Source organism: Pinus tabuliformis, chromosome 4_1, assembly GCF_031772625.1.
Source record: "Pinus tabuliformis cultivar Carrire ecotype Pingquan chromosome 4_1, CPIR1, whole genome shotgun sequence".
NCBI classification, from domain to species: Eukaryota; Viridiplantae; Streptophyta; class Pinopsida; order Pinales; family Pinaceae; genus Pinus; species Pinus tabuliformis.
In genome coordinates this window covers 990,530,815-990,550,653 of record NC_142303.1, presented here as the reverse complement: position 1 = coordinate 990,550,653, position 19,839 = coordinate 990,530,815, and the positions used below count along the sequence as shown (strand labels likewise).

The window sequence follows — 19,839 nt, the reverse complement described above, 5'->3', positions numbered from 1 at the left end:
TTATCCAAATCTAATTTCCAATATTTAGGGATAAACCTGACCATAGAGGAAGGCAGACCAGAGGATCATCAGAGCGGGATTAAAACATCTGAGCAGAAAATCTATGCCAAATATGAGGGATCACCTTGGTATAAGAACATCGTTCATTATCTCTTATTCTTGAGGTGTCCGTTGGGGCTGGATAAATCCAAATACCTAAGTCTGAGATTGCAAGCGCAAAAATATATCATTTCCGATGGTCTACTCTACTGAAAGGACCCGGTGGGAGTATTGCTGTTATGTTTGGTAGAGGGTGAAACCCATAAGGTGATTGAGGATTTTTGTGAAGGAGTTTGTGGAGGACACTTCAACTGGAAGATCACAACACATAAAATCCTCAAGGTAGGATTCTACTGGCCTACACTATTTGGGGATGTTCATTCCTAGGTCAGGTCATGTTAGAAGTGCCAAGTGTTTGCCGAGAGGAAATTTTTCTCTCCTCTCCCCTTGATTCTAGTACATGTGGAAGAACCATTCAGACAATGGGGACCAGATTTAATAGGAGGAATAAATCCACTCTCTAGTGGCCAACACAAGTGGATATTGATGGCCACAGATTATTTCACCAAGTGGGTAGAGGCCATCCCAGCCATAAATGCTATAGACTCAGTGGTAATCAAATTTATGGAGGAGAACATATTATCTCGTTTTGGTTGCCCCTTCAAAATTATCACTGATAATGCTCAGGGCTTCAAATATGCCAAGTTCACCAGCTTCTGCCATAAGTTCAATATCATCATCAAGCACTCCACTACCTATTATCCTCAAGGTAATAGCTTAGCTAAGTCCTCAAACAAAACTGTGGTGAGGGTACTGAAGAAGACCATTGTCGAGAACCAGAGGAACTAGGACTCCCAACTGAAGTTTTCCTTATGGGCCAATCAAGTAACCCCTAAACGGTCCACGAGGAAATCGCCCTTTGAGCTAGTGTATGGTAAGGATGCGGTCTTCCCGATCCAATTGGCAACGTCGGTGGTGAAGTTACTACAAGAAGCAGAGGAAGAGCCAAGTGCCTTAACGTGAAGGATAAATCAGTTGGTCGAGCTTCATGAGAACAGAGAATAGGTGGGGGCCAAATTGTATAATTACCAACAAAAGATGAAATCCCTATTTGAAAAGGATCGACTACTTCAACCAGGAGATTTAGTTCTCTGCTGGGACATTCGACGGGAAGACAAAGACAAACATAGAAAATTCGATCCGCTATGGTTCGACCCCTTCAAGATTTCAGAGGAAAGAGGAAATAACACGTACATTCTTGAAAATCTGGATGATGAATGTCTGGAATTATCGGTAAACGGTCAGTTCCTTAAACTCTATTTCCAAAACTAGAGGTACTTGTCTTACACTCATTGTAAATATCGGTGTGTGTATTGTAATGGTTATATGAGACTTTTAGATTATGTTGAAAAGTCCATTTTCATAGAATAATCGCTTGTTTAGAAATGACTACATGCCCAATGGAAGAAAGGCTACTGGTCTGTAGGTTCTCAGCACCTTGCCAGTAAGGCACTATCCCCAGTTGGAGCCAATGTTGTCACTCACTGCATTATGAGTTTTTAGTTGATCAAAGTTGCTAAAAAGCAGTGAATTTTGGAGCCATCTTCAAGTTCACAGAAGAATTAAAAGCCAAATCTAACCCTCTCCATTGCATAGTGATCGGAACGAGCTTTCCAACGGCGGGTGGAAATCAAAAAACTCATTTCTGGATAAGAAGTTAGAGCAGATTAAAGATACCCTTTCAAGGACACTAAACAAACGAAAAATGGCCAAGGGTCGGGCTCATCGCAAATCACATATCGACGGGTCTGGCCTATCAATGTATCGGGCATATCAGGGGTTTCAGGGTCCAAGGCATCGCAATCGGTGAATCGGTGTGACAACAGGGATACAACTCTAAAAACCTTGTGATATCGCTATGTTGCGATAATAGTGTTAAATCGTCGGGGAAGGCTGAAAATATTTAACAAAGGAAATCGACGCAAAAACAGGGACGAGTGAGCCTTTTTCTATCTCCTCTAGGGGCCACGTGGCAGAATACCATTGGTCCTTATAAATGACATGGTAGTTGACGTCATCATAATGTGGCAGTACATAGATGATGTGGTAGTACGGAGGACGTGTGGCACACAGATTTGGAATTTTTAGGGGTCCTAAGGGGGTATTTCCGGGTGACATGTGTCACCACTCACAAGGTAACACGTGGAAGTGATGACATCACCCATCACAAATCGGTTATCGGTGATGGCACAAAGCAAAGGTTCCTCCTCCACCAAAGTCCCTCTTAGTTTGCCATTGCGATACGTGGGAACTCCCTGGACGCGATATTTTATACAATGGAGTTTAAAAGCTGATGAGTCTGTCCCTTTCAAAACCTGTATGCTCATTTAACACCCCCCATCTCTGGATAGCCCAGATTGACTTCGCCCAGATCAACGACTCCCAAGCCTTTTTGCCCTCGCCCCCCCTGTTTCCCTTTATCAGCGGCCGGGGAGGGGGGGGGGGGTCCAAAAAGTGGTTTCCCTGCCAAGCCCCTCCGCTACATGTCCCTCTCATATCATTTCACACCGCCCCTCACTTACCACTTACCGCTCATGCCCCCCTCCGAAAACCACTCGTCCTCAAATCTCTCTCCTGTATGGTGATTGCGATACCTTTGGTGGGCCCAACCCCACAGATCGACGATTACAAGGGTCCAAAGGAAATATCAATAGAAAACATAAGAAATCGCCGCAGGGTGGGATTTCACATATTAAAGGAAAAAAGACCCTCAAACAGGCTTTTAAAGGCTCTAGTGCCTTCCGGTTAAGCACCTGGTTCAAGACCCTGATCATATGAAGAATATTACAGAAAGGGGTCGAAGCAAAGGGGCCTAAAGGGGATTGGGACTCACATGTTTCGCAATGTTTTAGTGATAGGGGCCAGCACCAAAATTCCTCCATATTACACCATAAGCGCATCATCAGGCATATCAGGGCATCGATAGTGTAGTGCAGGACTTTAAAGGTGTGATGGGTTGGCCGTTGTGGCTTTTAAGAAAATAGGTGGTGCATTCAAACTTGGCATGGGTTGATCCAGAAAGGCCCATTATGACACAGAACTAGGGTCGGTGTTGACAAGAGTAAAAAAGGGACTTAGTAGTTGGGGAGGATTTAATTATTGGCATGGTCTCCCATATAGAGGGGAAACGAGGTACCAGCCAGGGATTCTCCGCTTTAGTACTGCGGCATGAAACTGATAGCACCCATTCCCAGCTTTAAAGGAGGGATGATGCAAGTAGTAAAGGCTGAAGCAACGAGAATCAGCTGAGTAACATAGGAGGCCAGACCATGAGCACAATTCAGCCTGAGGTAGCGACGATCACAGAGATAGGCACGGAGATATCTCCTTATCATGTTCATTTGATTTTGACTGATCTGTTCTTCTCTAATGTACCGCCCTTAATGAGGCATTTAATATGTTGTAATGTTTTTGGGCCATAGAGCCATCCCTAGTTGAGATAGCTATTCAATCTAACATATGAGACTCGGTTGAAAATATTTTGTTGTAATCAATGGTTCTACGCTCTCCTCTCCAGATAAATAGAGGGAAGCAACACTTCACAAAGGTTCAAAAATCCTAAAGAAATCTCTACATGTTATTTTCAGACTGTATAACTTCATAATACAGATCTTTCAGAATATCAAGCAAATGGTGGTGATTCCCCCTTCAAGTATTACAATATGTTATTCCTCTGTTAAAACCCATTATGTTCATGTTTCTTCTCTGAATTCATGCAATCATAGCTGCTAGAAATATTTCAAACTTCCTCACAGATTCATTTGTATCGATATGTTAATGCATGTGCCTATAACTTTCTCACAGATTCATTTGTATCGACATTGTTAATGCATGTGCCTGTATGGATTATTGAAATTATATCTTTAAATTTGCGCTACATGAATCATAGCATTCAGTCCCTCTTTTATCCATTATATCTACCTGTAACTCAAACAAGTATAGAAATTCTTAATGCCTCAAGCTCTATGTGTTAAGTGTAGAATTCTTGAAGCTTTAAGCTCTATGTGATGAGTTTCTCTTTCTCCTTATCCTCTCTCATTTTCTCTACAAAAGCTTATTAAACTGTAAGTCCTTGAACTACTCAACCTCCACTATTTTGTGCATATATTTTTGTGAACTGCATATGTGAAGAAGTACCAGAAATACATGTCTTATACCTTTGGATGAATGAACCAACCCTTTATATATATATATGTAAAATATATGTGAGGTCTCCATTTCATTGAGAATCATTTGAGACACTCAAAATCTAGATGTGCCCAGGCACTAGTCTTGTAAGCAATCCAAGGTTGTTTATGGGAGCAACAACACTTACATCATGGTCATGTCTAAAAATAACACCAAAAAGAAATTGAACCAATAACTTAATATTCAAAATGTCTTAACAACACACCCAATCACCATCTATCTAAAACCCATGGACCAACACAATTTTTGTTTAAAAATAAATAAATTAAATTAAAATTTTATATATAGTTGGATAATAAATTTGAAATCTTATTTTGAATTTTACTCTTAAATTTTTTTCTTTTAATAAATATAAATTAATCTATTTTGACATTTCATGTAACAAATAATAAAAAAATAAATTGCAAATTTCAATACAATGTTCGGTCAGATATTTCGAAAATATATGTAAATCTGAATCCATTTCTTTTAATAAATATAAATTAATCTATTTTAACATTTCATGTAACAAATAATAAAAAAAAAATGCGAATTTCAATACAATGTTCGGTCAGATATTTCAAAACAGATTAATTACATGTATTTAAGATAAATGCCGGAATTAGAGCCCAGGTCTCCACTTCCATAACTTGAAATTTTAAATTTTTTATTTTACAGTAAACAAAACAACACCTCCTAACAGCTTTATTCCATTAATGTATATCGTAGATCCTTCAATAGAAAAATAAATAGCAAATAAACATCACATGGCCCGTCTAGCTCAGTTGGTAGAGCGCAAGGCTCTTAACCTTGTGGTCATGGGTTCGAGCCCCACGGTGGGCGTGCTTAAATTTTATAAATAATGTACGTATTCATCAATCAACCACGTTTCTCGAATTCGTCATTGATACAAGCTTTTGTTAGGTTTTAAAATCTTACAGATACATTTTGGTAAATGGTTACGAATTATAAAAATAAACTATAATGGGGAGAAAGATATTTATTATATATGGACTAAGGTAATAATAAAGAAAGCTTTATATTATTTCCATCATATTAATATTTTGCACATTTTCACTTTTCTTATTACATGATGAATTATAAAAATCATTATGTCATGAATTATAAGAATATACTAGAATAGGAGAGAAGATATTTGTTATATATGGATTAAGGTAATAATAAAGAAAGTGGTGGGGATTTGGTACTTTTCGAAGTTATAAAAATCATTATGTCATGAATTATAAGAATATACTATAAGAGGAGAGAAGATATTTATTATATATGGATTAAGGTCATAATAAAGAAAGTGGTGGGAATTTGGTATTTTTCCGAAGTTTAAAATAGAGCAAGTTGATATCAATAAATAGAGTGATATTTAGTGTGCATTACCACTTGAAAATTAAGGTAATAATAAAGAAAGCTTTATATTATTTCCATCATATTAATATTTTGCACATTGTCACTTTACTTATTACATCATGAATTATAAGAATATACTATAATAGGAGAGAATATATTTATTATATATGGATTAAGGTAATAATAAAGAAAGTGGTGGGGATTTGGTCTTTTTCCGAAGTTTAAAATAGAGCAAATTGATATCAATAAATAGAGTGATATTTAGTGTGCATTACCACTTGAAAATTAAGCATGTTGGTCTTGACACCTATTATATTAAAGACCATGTTGTTAATGATAATATATATTTACTATTGACATATTGACCAAATTTTTGACAGAGGAGAAATTTCATCATTTTCATAATTCATTGGGACATAGGAATTTTCTATAAGGGGAATGTTGATTATAATGTTATTATTTTTCAATTTTTTTGCTCATTTCTTTACTAATGTTAATACACATTGATGTAATGATTATTTAGTGACCACATTTTCCATTAAACTATTTATCTTTTTTTCTCGTAAGTAAGCACCCTCGAGGGATTTGAACTAGTGACATATCGCAAGGAGTGTCTTAACAGTGCACCCATTCACCGTCAATCCAAAGCCCCGAGGGCCCATTAAACTATTTATCATTATGTTGATTGCCAAAGCATTATTTATGATGTAGTTATACATATAATGAAACATCATTAAACTAACAACTTTCTGATCCCTACCTCTGTTAAGTGTGAAGCCAAATTCACATAGAATTCTAGATCCTTCTAGATCAGATCTTTCTAGATCTCCAAGATTCTAGATCTTTCTACACCACCATTAGTTTCTAGATCATTCCAGATCTCCATCTGAATCACATACAGGATTCTAGATCCTTCTTCTGCCTCTATAAATTTGTAATTTCTCTGGACAAGGAAAGCAAGCCAAGGCCCAAGCCTGTTATGTAATGCGTAGTGATTTCTGTTCTCCAGAGATTGTTTTATCTATTCTGCTATTTCTAATTGAGTAATCTTGTTGTTTCTCCATTTGTCTGTCTCTGAAATTATTCTTTGCTATTGCCGTCTAAGTCTTTGAGTATAAATATGTTGTGTGTTATGTATGCTCTGATCTAACAACTGGTATCAGAGCTAGGGTCGAATATCCACTGTGCAAGCCACTTAGTGCCATCGCCTTACTCTCGCAGCGTTTGTTAAAACGTTGGCTATTACCCTTGGAGCTGTTGAAGGATCTATCCAAGAAATAGCTAAGGAACGTTGGAACTAAAACACAATGGCTGCAAGAAAAACAAGGTCGTGGACCTATGTTGAAACGTGTTGCTGGAGTTTGAAACATGGAGATCCGTGGAGTTTGGAGTTGAAACGTGGTGTTCGTAAGTTTTTTTTCACATCAAGCTTGCACGTATACGTCAAGTTTTTTCTCAAACCAACATATGTATGTGTGAAATGTGAAAAGGTTAAAACATTATATATGTTTTTATATTTATTATAAAACATATATAATTATATGTTGGAATTTTGAAAAGGGTATTTTAAATGGAGGAAGGTCATTATTACTAAATTTTAAAGAGTAATAATTAAAGTTTTATTTTTAAGTGGAGTTTTTGTGTTTTGAAGCGTGAATTTGATTGAAAATGGAGACAACAGTTACAGATATGGAGAAGTTGAGCGGGGCTAATTTTTCCCTATGGAAATCACAGATGGAGGATATAATGATTTTAAAGGATCAATATTTGCCGATTGAGGACACAACAAAGAAACCCTCATCGATGACAAATGAAGAGTGGAATAAGCTAGATAGAAAGACGATTGCAACAATCCGCCAATATTTAGCAAAGAATGTGTATTTCAATGTGTCCGGGGAAAAGACGACAAAAGGATTATGGAAGAAGCTCCATGATCTATATGAGAAGAACACGGCATCAAACAAAGTGTTCTTGATGAAGAAGCTTTATAATTTCAAAATGAAGGAGGGTGCTTCAGTTGCTGAGCACTTGAATGCATTTAATATTATTACTAATCAACTTGCCTCTGTTAAAATCATTTTAGATGATGAAATTAGAGCTATTTTGCTAATGTGTTCTATGCCAGACAATTGGGAAAATTTAATTGTAGCTATGAGCACTTCAGCAACTACAGGGACCTTGAAGTTTGATGATGTCAGCAACAGTTTAATGAATGAGGAGCTGCAACGCAAGTCAATTGTAGAAAACCAGGGAGGAGAGGCTCTAGCTCTAGCTGATCGTGGTAGGAGAATGGATTGAGGCCAACAAGGGCGATCAAGATCAAGAGGCCGATCAAAATCAAGGAGAGGCAGGATCATCTGCTTTCATTGTGGCAAACCCGGGCACATGAAGAAAGAATGTTGATTCTGGAAGAAAGGACAAAAGGATCAGAGACCGTCCAATACAAATCACAAGTCATCCAGCACAAATGAAGGTGAGACTACTGATGTAGCCACAGATGGTGATGTTTTGTTTACTTAGTAGAAGATGCATGTGTATATACATCTAGCAGTAGCTTTGATTGGATCTTTGACTCTGGGGCATCTCACCATGTAACCCCATGCAAAGATAGTTTTGTTTCATATAATCCTGGTGATTATGGTAGAGTGCATTTGGGGAATAATCATTTTTGAAGTATTGTTGGAGTGGGAGATGTCCAGATCAAGATGAAAGTGTAGGAATTTACAGGGTAAGTTCCTCAGAAATAATACCAAAAGGACACCGCTCACAACCAGATCTCAAATCAATACACCAGTATTTTTGACGTGGTTAAAACCCTCAGAGTGCAAGGAGGGAAACAGTCCACGGCCTGTCCCAACGTGGGTACAGACAATTTATTAATCAAAGAATGAAAATTTACATAAGCTTCTCTCATGCACGGATTACCCGAACAATGACCCTCCATGCGCTTTAAATAGAACTCATGGACCAATCGGGTGTCAAGCCACGGATCAAGTGTCGGTAATACCGAGGTGAGAGTGAACCGTCGGATCACTACATATCGTGACCGTCGGATTGTAAGTTACAAAATGTACAACGGTAAAGAAACACACTTTACCTAACTCTAACCTAACTCTATACTAGACCAAGTTGAACTTAACTATATCCTATGTGTCGGAATATCCTAACATCCCCCCTTAAGAACAACTTGGGATAGGATTGAAGGATTTACAAATATGACACAATAGGAGAAGGAAGGAGGCACTAGAGCCTATCCCCCCTTAGTGACAACTTCCTGAACTCCAAGCATATATCGAAGTTTAGTGAACTTCGCCTCTGTGAGAGCCTTTGTGAAGATGTCTGCAACCTGATCATCTGTTGGACAATATTGCACTTCAAGAACATGGTCATGAATGAGCTTTCTGATGAAGTGCATGTGTAGTTCAATGTGTTTGCTGCGCTGATGCTGGACTGGATCTTTGCATAGCTGAATGGCACTTTGATTATCACACCAAAGTGTGGTTGGATGCTGCTGCTCAAAGCCAAACTCTGATAGGATCTGACGAAGCCACAAGGCTTCCTTACTAGCTTCCACGGCACCACGATACTCTGCTTCTGCTGACGAAAGAGAAATGGCAGCCTGTTTCTTACAAGCCCATGTAATAGGTCCTGAACCAAGAGTGAAGACATAACCGGCAGTAGACTTCCGATCATCAAGGTCACCAGCCCAATCAGAATCAGTGAAACCAACTAACAGAGGAGCTGCTTTGGCACTGTAATGAATCCCAAACTGTACTGTACCTCGAACATAACGAAGTATTCTTTTAGCTGCTTTCCAATGACTTTCACGGGGGTTTTGCATAAAACGAGCAACAAGGCCAACAGCAAAGGAAAGATCAGGACGAGTATGGGTTAAATACAAGAGTTTTCCGACAAGTTGACGGTATAAGGTAGCATCAACTTCAGGAGAAGTACAAGAGACTGAAAGTTTGACTCCAGACTGAAAGGGAGAAGGGGCTGGCTTACAGTCTTCCATGTGAAAATGACGAAGAATATCACAAGCATACTTGGACTGGGAAAGGAAAATACCCTCTTGGGATTGCAAGACTTGAAGACCGAGAAAATAGTGTAAGTGTCCTAAGTCTGTCATTTCAAATTTCTTTTTAAGGCTGGACTTCACATGGTTTATAAGGTTGGGATCACTACCAGTAAGAATAAGATCATCAACATAAAGAACAAGGATGATGAGAGAGTTGCCCACTTTCTTGGTGTAGACAGTATTGTCAGAATGACACCTAGAAAAGCCAGATTCTAAAAGAAAGCTATCCATTTTGGCATACCAAGCTCGAGGAGCTTGCTTGAGGCCATAAAGGGATTTCTTAAGTCGACAAACGAGGCTGGAGTCTGTTTGTATGAAGCCAATGGGTTGTTCCATATAGATTTCTTCCTGCAAGTCCCCATGCAAGAAGGCAGATTTAACATCCATTTGATGGACTTCCCATTTTAAAGAGGCAGCAAGGGAAAGAACAAGGCGGATAGAGTTCATTTTGGCAACTGGAGAGAAGGTTTCAGTGTAGTCAATGCCTTCAACCTGTGAAAAGCCCTTAGCAACTAGACGAGCTTTATGTTTATCAACTTTCCCATCTGGTCCATACTTGGTTCTGTAAACCCATTTGCATCTAACAAGTTTGCGTCCCTTTGGTAGAGGAACAAGATCCCATGTATCATTTGTCATCAATGAATGATATTCTTCATTCATAGCTGTTTCCCAATGTGGATGGCCTGAAGCTTCTGCAAAAGTGTCAGGATCATGATTTACTGGAGCTTGAGCCAGTAAAGAAGAGGCTCTTTCAAACTGAGAACGTGTACGTCGCTGATCTGTAGGATCACCGGCAAGATCACCTGCTGCATCCCGAGTAGCACGGACCCATCTTGGAAGTTGAGGATCCTGAGAAGGTGGGGAAGGATTATCATCCTCGCTTTCATCATCAGAAGAAGAAATGTTTTCAAAGATAGAAGAGATAGGAAGAGGTGGCACATCCGCCGGACTAGGCTCGCAGGCCGATTTATTTTCATCAAATTTTACATCTCTTCTAATGATAACATTTTTGGACTTAAATGGAATAAGTCTATAACCTTTTACATCTTCAGAATATCCAACAAAAGTACATTTCTCACTCTTAGGTTCTAAAGCTTTATGCTTTTCATCTGGAATATGGGCCCATGCTTCACTTCCAAACACACGAAAGTGACTTACATCTGGTTTAATGGAACTCCAAGCTTCTTCTGGAGTGATATTCTCTAGAACCTTAGTAGGAGTGCGATTGATTATATAATTTGCACAATTAATTGCTTCGGCCCAAAAACTAAGACTGAGTCCTTTAGATTGCAGCATACAATTAGCCATTTCCTTTAAGGTGCGATTTTTCCTTTCAGCTACACCATTTTGTTGTGGAGTGTATGGAACAGTATGTTGCATTTGAATTCCATTTTCGGTGCAAAAGTTGATGAATGCATTTTTAACATATTCTCCACCATTATCAGTTCTTAGCTTAAGAATTTGATGTCCAGATTGTTTTTCAACGAATGCTTTGAAGGCCAAAAAGGTGGTAAATACTTCGCTCTTGAGTTTTAAGAAGTATACCCAAGTGCGTCTGGAGAAATCATCAATGAAAGTTAAGAAGTACTTGCAGCCAGAGAATGAAGCAACAGGAAGAGGACCACATAAATCACTGTGCACAAGCTGTAAAGGGGCTGAGGCGTGCCAAGAGGCACGTTTGTCAAAACTGTCCCGATGATGTTTTCCGAGTACACATCCGGAACAAACACCATCTTTGCAAGATACCATAGGAAGACCTGTCACCATATTTTCTTTACATAGATGCTGAAGGGAGCGATAGTTTAAGTGACCATACCGCTCATGCCAAAGTTTGCTCACTTCATCATTATGAGCAACAAATACTGAGGGAAGATGGGATGACCCAAAGTTGTGAAACTTATACAACCTTTTGGAATCATCAGCAAGACCAGTAGCTAGAATCTGTTTAGGATCTTTTAGATCCTTGATTACAACATCATGAGGTGAAAATTCAACAATTTTACCTTCACCTGAATGAGTTATCTGATAGACAGATAGAAGGTTGCAGGATAAGTTTGGAACACATAATACATCATTGAACTGACCATTGTCTAGATGAACAGTTCCAGTCCCTACAACATTAAGAGATCTATCATCACCAACATATATATTTTTGGTGTTACAATCATTTAAAGAAGAAAACATGGCTTGGTTTTTGGCCATGTGACAAGAGGCTCCAGAATCAATGAGCCACTCATGAGAATGAGAAGAAGAAGAAGATACATTTAATGCATAACCAGACTGAGATGATTGACGATGACATGCAGAAAATGCCGTTCCGGAAGTTGAAGTTGAAGTAGGCTCCAGATGGATGTTATGTTTCTTCATTGCGGCTTCCAAGGCTTCCATCTTCTTAAAGCATTTAGATTCTAAGTGGCCATCTCGATTACAAAAGTTACAATGTCTATCAGTCTTCTTCCATTTGTTTTTATTGGTCTTATCATATTGCTGAAATGATCTTTCATCTTGAGGCTGAGTTGGTTTAGGACCATTCCTTTGAGGATAAGACTTCTTAGGATTCTTTGAATTTGGTTGCTGCTGGGCGGCTAACGCTTTCGTGGAAGAGTTTCCAAGATTAAGAAGACCAAGGTGTAAGAGTTTTTCTTGTTCTCTTATTAAGGAATCACAAAAGGAGTCAAAGGAAGGGGGCTTGTAGTCTTTGCCTTGACAAATGAAAGCTTCCCTGGTAGAATGGAAAGTGGAAACAAATACAGAGTAGGCTGGTCCCAACTTAGTAAGGATGGAATAAATAAGGTTACCATCTTCTTTCTTAACTTTAACACCTTCCAAGAGATATCTAAGGGTCTTGAATTTGGACAAGAAATCTTCAATGCAAGAAAAATTATTAGGATCCAAAGTAAGCAACTCATTTTCAAGTTGATGGGCTCTAATTTCATTTTTAATCCCAAAAACTTTAGCAAGTTTTTCTAATGCTTCATGAGGAGTTTCAATTTCTGCAATGTGGAATCTAAGATCAGGAGAAACAGACATTCCTATCAAACCACGTGCTTGATCTTGTCTATTTTCCCATTTTTCGGCCTTGTCTTCATCTTTGGGTTTCTTCTCTTGGTCTGTGGCTATTCTGAAGAGACCTTTACTTCTAAGTAAATCTCCCATGTAGGCTACCCATTGGAAGTAGTTAGTGCTGTCAAGAATGACTTGGCATGGACTTTCCATTTTTTGAAAAACAACTGAAGCTGAAGATGCTGAAAGTAAGTGGTCCAATGGATAGATCTCGAAAAAATAGGCGGTTTTAAAAAAAACGGCTCTGAAAAAGGCTTCCGGATGAAGAAGTTATGGCTTTTTGAAAAAAAATTGTTGACGTTGCCGGCAAAGTGCGCGAATGTGCGGGAATGAAAAAATCCGCCCCCACAAAATGGAGACTTGAACCCAAGACCTCTACTCTCTTAAAAGGTCTTTGAACCAATTGATCTATACAAAATATTTGAGAGAGAGAGAGAGAGAGAGAGAGAGAGAGAGGGGGGGGGGGGGGGGGCTCGATTTGCGTGCTTGCCTTGGGAAGACTCTTTTCCCCTACAAAACACAAAACACAAAACCCAACACGAATATCCAAAGAAAAACGAACCTTACGGCTCGAAGTTAGCTTTAGCCAAAAAACTAGAAATTTTAAAAAAAATCTCAAAGTTAGCTTTTAGCCGAAAAACTAAATATTTTTCTCAATGTTTCTGATTTTCCGAGATCACACTAAGGTGCAGGGAAAAGAGCATACGCATGAGAAAAATCCTTTCTTTCTGTTTCTGATTTGCCCAGATCGCACAGAGTCGCAGGGCAAAGAGCATACGCAGAAATGAAAGGTATAGATCCGGGAAAAAAAAAAGGCTAAATAAACCGAAACCGAAATAAGCAGAGAGAAAATGACAGTAAACTGCAAAAAAAAACACTGTATACCTCCCGATCTGAAAAATGACGCAGCTAGGGCTACCGGAAACCTTTTCGCGTGAAACGAAAGGGGTTCCTCACTGAAACAGATGCTCCGAACGCAACAGAGCAGTCCTCTCGGCCCGAAAGCAGTCAGAAACAGCAGATCTAGGAAACGACAGCCGCATGCAGTTCTACCGGCTTCAGATTTGGATCACCAACGGACGCGGCCCTCAAATAGCTCTGATACCATGTAGGAATTTACAGGGTAAGTTCCTCAGAAAGAATACCAAAAGGACACCGCTCACAACCAGATCTCAAATCAATACACCAGTATTTTTGACGTGGTTAAAACCCTCAGAGTGCAAGGAGGGAAACAGTCCACGGCCTGTCCCAACGTGGGTACAGACAATTTATTAATCAAAGAATGAAAATTTACATAAGCTTCTCTCATGCACGGATTACCCGAACAATGACCCTCCATGCGCTTTAAATAGAACTCATGGACCAATCGGGTGTCAAGCCACGGATCAAGTGTCGGTAATACCGAGGTGAGAGTGAACCGTCGGATCACTACATATCGTGACCGTCGGATTGTAAGTTACAAAATGTACAACGGTAAAGAAACACACTTTACCTAACTCTAACCTAACTCTATACTAGACCAAGTTGAACTTAACTATATCCTATGTGTCAGAATATCCTAACAGAAAGATGGACAAGATATATTGTTGAAAGAGGTTAGGCATGTACCAGAAATGCGCATGAGTTTAATCTCTATGGGACGACTGGATGATGAAGGCTATTCGACAAGATTTGGAAAAGGAGGTTGGAAAATTAAAAAAGGTGCATTGGTCGTGGCGAAAGGACCCAAGACAGGAACATTATACACATTGAAGACACTGATAAGAAAATCAGATTTGGCTACTGTCACAAAATAAGGAAATTCAGTAGATTTGTGGCATAAGCGTTTGGGTCACATGAGCGAGAAGGGCTTAAAAATCCTTGTTGGTAAAAATGTATTGCCAGGTTTGAAATCCTACAATCTTGATCTTTGTGAGCATTGTATATATGGTAGACAAAGAAGGGTTTCATTCCTTAGAGGTGGCCATGACAGAAAGAAAAATGTATTAGAGTTGGTACACTCAGATGTGTTTGGGCCTGTTAACATCAAATCATTAGGAGGAGCATCATATTTTGTAACATTTATAGATGATGCATCCAGGAAGGTTTGGGCATATCCTATGAAAAATAAAAGTGAAGTGTTTGGAATATTTCAAAAATTCCATGTTGTTGTTAAAAGAGAGACTAACAAATTGCTGAAGTGTTTAAGAACAGATAAGGGTGGAGAATATTGCTCAAATGCATTTAAGGAATATTGTTACAAGTTTGGCATAAAGCATGAGAAGACTGTGCCTGGTACTCCTCAACAGAATGGTATCGCAGAAAGGATGAATCACACCATTATGGAAAAGGTGCGAAGTATGTTGTCCAATACCAGTGTGGAGAAGAATTTTTGGGCTGAAGCAGTCAAGACTGCTTGCTACTTCATAAATAGATCTCCAACTACAGCCTTGGATGGCGGTATCCCTCATGAAGTTTGTACTGGTAAGAATTTGAATTATTCTCACTTGAAAATCTTTGGATGTGAAGCATTCGTACATATTCCCAAAGAAAATAGAATTAAGCTAGATGATAAATCTATGAAATGCATTTTTTTGGGATATGCGGATGAAGATCTTGGTTATCGTCTATGGGATCTAGTCAAACATAAAATTATTAGAAGCAGGGATGTTATATTTAATGAGTCAGAAATGTTCAAGAGGACTGTAGGTGAGTTGGAGGTCAAGAAGGTTATTGACAGGTTTGAAGAGCAACAAGAAAACATACCACCAATACAAGAAAATGAACAACAAATTCAGGAGCATGAAGAACAACAAGTGGAAAATGATGAACAACAAGAAGGAATCTTGCAGGAACCTTTACAAGAGATTCAACCTGATAATGCACCATCACAGTTGGTTCGCAGATCTTCTAGGCCTCATAAGCCTTCACAAAGGTATCCTCCTTCAAACTATATTTTGTTGACTGATGAAGGTGAACCTAATTGTTTTCAAGAAGCTTGTAAAGTCGAGCACAGTAAAGAATGGAAGAAGAAATGAACTCTTTGCAGGAAAATAAAACTTGGGATTTGGTAAACCTCCCAAAAGGTAGAAAGGCTCTACAAAACAAATGGGTGTACAAGATTAAGCATGAAGGTGACGAAAAGAAGGAGAGGTATAAAGCAAGACTGGTGGTGAAAGGTTTTGCCTAAAAAGAAGGTATTGACTTCACTAAAATTTTCTCACCTATTGTTAAAATGTCATCCATTAGAGTCATTCTTAGTCTAGTTGTTGCTTTAGACCTAGAATGTGAACAGTTAGATGTAAAAACTGCATTCCTTCATGGTGAATTGGAGGAAGAAATTTATATGGAGCAGCCATAAGGCTTCATAGAAAAAGGCAAAGAAGGCCTTGTTTGTAGGTTGAAGAAGAGTCTCTATGGGTTGAAATAGGCACCTCGACAATGGTACAAGAAATTTGATTCATTCATGTTGGAACATGGTTTTCAGAGGTTGGAAGCTGACCATTGTGTCTATATCAAGAGGTATGATCAAGGAAAGTACATCATATTATTGTTATATGTGGATGACATGTTGATTGTTGGGCATAATAAGAATAAGATGAATAGGTTGAAGAAAGATTTGGGTAGCAAATTTGTAATGAAGGATTTGGGACTAACACAAGAGATATTGGGCATGCGGATTATGCGTGATAGGAAAAACAAAAGGTTGTGGCTGTCACAAGAAAAATATATCAAGAAGGTGCTTGATAGGTTTAATATGAAGGATGCCAAGCCAGTTGGTACACCCCTTGCAGCCCACTTCAAGCTGGATACTGAATTATGTCCTAGTAATGACAAGGAGAAAGAAGAGATAAGAAAGATTCCTCATGCTTCAGCAATTGGTAGTTTGATGTATGCCATGGTATGCACACGACCAGACATTGCATATTTAGTGGGAGTAGTGAGTAGGTTCCTTGCCAATCTAGGCAAACAACATTGGCAAGCAGTAAAATGGATTTTGAGGTATCTCAAGGGTACTAGTCATTATTGTTTATGTTTTGGTCATAATAATATTGTGCTTGAAGGATTTACAGATGCATATATGGCTGGAGATATGGATACCAGAAAGTCCACTACAGGTTATTTGTATACATTTGCAGGTGCAGCAGTATCTTGGGTGTCAAGGCTACAAAGAATAGTAGCCCTCTCTACAACATAAGCAGAGTACATAGCTGCAACAGAAGCTTGTAAATAGATGTTGTGGATGCAGCGATTCCTAGGAGAGATAGGAATAAAGCAGGACAAGTATGTGTTATATTGTGATAATCAGAGTGCCATTCACTTAGCGAAAAACCCTGCATTTCATTCAAAAACCAAGCACATTGACTTAAGGTACCATTGGATCCGGCATGTGTTGGAGGAAGAACAATTATCCTTGGAAAGATCCATATAAATAAGAACCCTGCTGATATGCTCACTAAAATTCTACCACGAAATAAACATGAGTTATGTAGAGACATGGTAGGACTTGGTGTGACTTGATGACTCTTATTTGGCTTCAAGTGGGAGAATGTTAAGTGTGAAGCCAAATTCATGCAGGATTCTAGATCCTTCTAGATCAGATCTTTCTAGATCTCCAGGATTCTAGATCTTTCTACACCGCCATTAGTTTCTAGATCATTCCAGATCTCCATCTGAATCACATACAAGATTCTAGATCCTTCTTCTGCCTCTATAAATTTGTAATTTCTCTGGCCAAGGAAAGCAAGCCAAGGCCCAAGCCTGTTATGTAATGCAAAGTGATTTCTGTTCTCCAATGATTGTTTTATCTATTCCGTTGTTTCTGATTGAGTAATCTTGTTGTTTCTCCATTTGTCTGTCTCTGAAATTATTCTTTGCTATTGCCATCTAAGTCTCTGAGTATAAATCTATTGTGTGTTATGTATGCTCTGATCTAACAACCTCATGGAGGAGGAAGAAGAAGAAATCATAAAGAACCTTCCAAACCTAGAAGAAAGGGATGCTCAGGTCTAGAATGACAACACAATGCATAAACAAAATGACACAAAATCATAAGTGATCTATAAACCAATACAATATAAGAAAGTGACACACAAAGAAAGTTCATATTACAAAAAGTTCATATTTAGGCAAAGAACACCCATTGAAGATAAGTGCGAGCAATTTGGTAATGGTTCCAGTTGATCCAAAATCAAGGGATGGCAAAAGGTCCATAAAAAAAAAAAAAAAGACAAAAGAAAAGCTAAGTGATTACTATCACTCTTAACTTTGTTGGTTTATGTTATTTTTTCAATTTTTTTCTTATGCCCATAAGCCAAGAGGCTTCTCTTATTGAATGTGGTTAGCAACTACAAAATGTGATTTTGTTCCTTTTTCCAAATATTAAATAAATTACAGGTTTTTTCCCTTTAGAAAAAAATGATACATCATCAAACTATGAAGATTCAATATCTCACATATTGACTTAATATTCTTAATTATCTCACTATATCTTAAAAATAGTATTTTCTCATATTCATGTCTCACATATTGACTTAATATTCTTAATTATCTCATTAAATCTTAAAAATAGATTTTTTCCATATTCATTATAAGATTATGCTCCCATGTTTCAAAATTATATAAAAAAATCCAAAAAGTTAACAATGATATATATATATATATATATATATATATATATATATATATATATATATATACTTCATACTTTATTAAAGCTCGAATTATTATATCATTATTTTAAATAATAATAAAATAAATTTAAAATCAATACTTAAACCATTAATAAAATAATTCTCCTTTATTCCATAAAAACATTGTTTCTTTAATTTAAGGTTTGAGTTTCTACCAATAATCACAATCACAGACACACTAATACATTAAAATTTAATAAATATAAAATACACCACTACTATTGCTTTATTGCTTCATTCCTTCATGTGAATATCAAAGTAATGTGGTTGTGCATCTTAATAATGTCATTGGTGCTTGAGGCATACTAAAAAGTATGTTAACAAGACGAGCTGTGATGCAGCAAGTCTTTGCTAGTGTACTTGAAATGACTTAGTTAACAATCCTAATTTTCCTAGTGTACTTGAAATGACTTAGCTAACAATCCTAATTAGTAGTACTACGACAATTTATTGCAATGTCAAATTATATCAAAAAAATTTCTTATATTATAAATTGAAGAGTATAGGTATAAAGCAGTTTCCTTAAATTTCTATTAAACAACTTACTTAGTTGGTGATCACGATTTACAATGAATGTTTTCCTAGCAGCCGTTGAGCCTCATGGTTCAACAAGAATGAAAGGTAACAAAGTGGGATATTCTATATCTGTTCCTACCTCAAAAGGAACATCAAAGAGGATAGATTTGCCATATATCTCGAATCCTCGAGTTTTGACAATGGTTCAGTCTGTGCAAAACCTGGACAAAGCAGAAGCCAGATTATCAGATCTAAAAGATCTGAAATCTACACTAAGAATCGAAGAACAACTCAAAGATCCTCAGATCAAAAGAAAAATTGAGGATTTAAAGACGCAGATTGAAGATGAATGCTGCTTGGAAGGACCCAATGCATTTTTGCTCAGAAAGTAGCATACAGTAGAACTCCCATACAAGGAAGGTTACACAGGGAGACCTTGCAAAAGCAGAGCCATTCCCATGAGCAAGGAATATAGAGAACTCTATGAAAAAGAGATCAAGCAGCTCCTCGACAGAAAGCTTATCAGAGAATTTGACAGTCCCTAGAACTGTTATGGGTTCTACGTCAACAAGAGAGCCGAACAAATCAGAGCCATTCCAAGACTGGTAATAAATTTTAAACCTCTCAATTCTGTTCTTACAGATAACACCTATCCTCTACCCCATAAAGGTGATTTAATAAGCAGGATAGCCGGTGCTAAGATTTTTTCTAAGTTTGACCTGAAAGCATGATTCTGGCAAGTTGCCATTGCAGAGAAAGATAAGTTCAAAACCGCTTTCAGCATACCAACATGCCACTACGAGTGGAATGTCATGCCTTTTGGATTGAAAAATGCACCATCCAAATTCCAGAAGATAATGGATAAGATTTTTCAGCCATACT

General features: G+C 37.9%; 1 non-coding gene across 1 annotated transcript; it reads left to right on the top strand.

Moving 5' to 3' along the window:
* The first annotated feature begins 5,036 nt into the window (after positions 1-5,036).
* Positions 5,037-5,109, top strand: TRNAK-CUU (transfer RNA lysine (anticodon CUU)). The gene has a single exon. It is a non-coding gene; the product is annotated as a tRNA-Lys (tRNA).
* Positions 5,110-19,839: the final 14,730 nt, after the last annotated feature.